Source organism: Apodemus sylvaticus, chromosome 2 (genome assembly GCF_947179515.1).
Source record: "Apodemus sylvaticus chromosome 2, mApoSyl1.1, whole genome shotgun sequence".
NCBI lineage: Eukaryota > Metazoa > Chordata > Mammalia > Rodentia > Muridae > Apodemus > Apodemus sylvaticus.
This window is the reverse complement of record NC_067473.1, coordinates 120,414,780-120,417,041: the sequence shown is the minus strand read 5'-3', so window position 1 is coordinate 120,417,041 and position 2,262 is coordinate 120,414,780. Positions and strand designations below refer to the sequence as shown.

General features: G+C 40.1%; 1 pseudogene; it reads left to right on the top strand.

Annotated features, from left to right (window-relative positions):
- The first annotated feature begins 930 nt into the window (after window positions 1–930).
- LOC127677539 (vomeronasal type-1 receptor 51-like) lies at window positions 931–1,940 on the top strand (annotated as a pseudogene).
- The last annotated feature ends 322 nt before the right edge of the window (window positions 1,941–2,262 follow it).

Here is a 2,262-nt window from a genome sequence, read left to right as displayed (position 1 = left end):
TCTGAAAGAAGACATGGAATGAGCTCCTGCAGACCTTTGCCCACTTTACTATTCTCTTAGAGCCAGTACAAAATTGAAATTAGAAACATAAAATATGAAGTTACAGAGCATCACTCAAAGAATGGATTGTTCATCCAAGTTCTCTGAAAAGGACTCCACTCCAATATTTTGCTGTTTTGTTATTTATTTTTCTTTTATCTTCTGTTTCAAGCAGGTTTGGAGCTGGCCAGTCACTATGATCTGCCTTGTCTCTGTGAGAGCATAAACATGAAAGAGCCAGCAGGGGAGATATCTACAGAGACTGTCTTGTGCTGGAACACTGCCACTATTGGTGTGTAAACAGCATGCCCTTATATACCTAGTGCCTACCTGGCACAGGCACATGGATGTGTTTATGTTAAGGATGAAGTGACTGGAGTCCAGTCTCATACTATTCTAGGTCACACTTGCTTAAAATGGCAGATTGTGGGTGGGAGGAAAAACATCTAGATTCACAGATCAAAATTCCCAACATTTGCTGTATAAATATATTAAGAAATTTTACTTTACAATAAATTGTCTAAAGATAGCCCCTAATAGGATAAGTGCATACCCAAACTACAGGATCTCTTTCATTGGGAAGGACTGGTTTCTTTCACACAATCTTCCTCATTCAAACTCATCCAAAATAGTAAAACTCTGAATGAGATGTTGCTGGCAGCAAAGATGTTGTGGATGAAAGCCAAATAAGATGCTGGTCCTGCTCTAGGAAAACCCACACGTGCTAAATAAGAAAAGACATATTCTATGATGTGTCCAGAGTTTAATATTAAAGGAGCTCACACACTGACGCAGTCACCATAAGACATAGTATCTAGCCATGGCTCAGCTTAGGACAGGTGAGATGGTCAATGGGGTGTGAAGTGGAGCTGAGCTCTTCAGTGGATTATAATGAGGAGAGCAGAGTTGCCATGGAGTGATGAATGAGGTTCTTTTCTTTTCTCCTCAGCCACTGTTCTCACATATGATGAATAAGAACAGCAAACTACACACAAATTCTAAAATAAGTGACATCTTTTTCTTAGAAATTGGCATTGGGATCTCGGGCAACAGCTTCCTTCTTCTCTTCCACATCCTCAAGTTCATTCGTGGGAACAGGCCCAGACTCACTGACCTGCCCATTGGTCTCTTGTCCCTAATTCACCTACTGATGCTACTTGTTGCAGGATTCATAGCCACTGACATTTTTATTTCTTGGACAAGATGGGATGACATCATATGTAAATTCCTTGTCTACCTGTACAGAATTTTAAGAGGTCTCTCTCTTTGTATCACAAGCCTGTTGAGTGTCCTCCAGGCCATCATCCTCAGTCCCAGAAGCTCCTGCTTAGCTAAGTTCAAGCACAAATCTCCCCATCACATCTCATGTGCCATTTTATTTCTGGGTGTGCTCTATATGTTAATTAGCACTCACCTCTTGGTAGCCATCATTGCCAACCCAAATTTGACCACAAATAACTTTATTTATGTTACTCAGTCCTGCTCTATTCTACCCTTGAGTCACCTCATGAAAAGCATGTTTTCTACACTGATAGTCATCAGGGAAGTCTTTCTTATTTGTCTCATGGTCCTCTCGACTTGGTACATGGTATCTCTCTTGTGCAGGCACAGGAAACAAGCCCAGCATCTTCAAGGTACCAGCCTTTCCCCAAAATCATCCCCAGAACAAAGGGCCACCCAGACCATCCTGATGCTCATGAGTTTCTTTGTGCTGATGTCCATCTTCGACAGCATTGTCTCCAGCTCAAGAACTATGTTCCTGAATGATCCAACATCTTACTCTATCCAAATCTTTGTGAGCCACTTCTATGCCACAGTCAGCCCTTTCATGTTTTTAAGCACTGAAAAACAAATAGTGAACTTTTTTCAGGTCCATGTGTGAGAAGGTGATAAATGTTTGAATCTTCTTTGATGGATAAGATCGTTTAAGAGGAGCTAATGTGCTGGCATCAGAACTGTCAGTCACCGTGTCCTGTCAATGTACTTCACCATATATGAAATATGAAGTTGTTCATATAAAATGATTTATTTTATCCAACATAATGGTAATCATGTAACAGAAGATTTAACAACATACACTTTGAGATATGACAAGGGCATTTTAAATTTTATTTTAGTTTTTATTTTATTTCTTAAGAAAGGTGGCCCTGTAAGGTACTTCTTGCCCATCTAGGCCTTAGATATCCCACACTGTTTGTAAATGTATGACCACTTCAAATATGT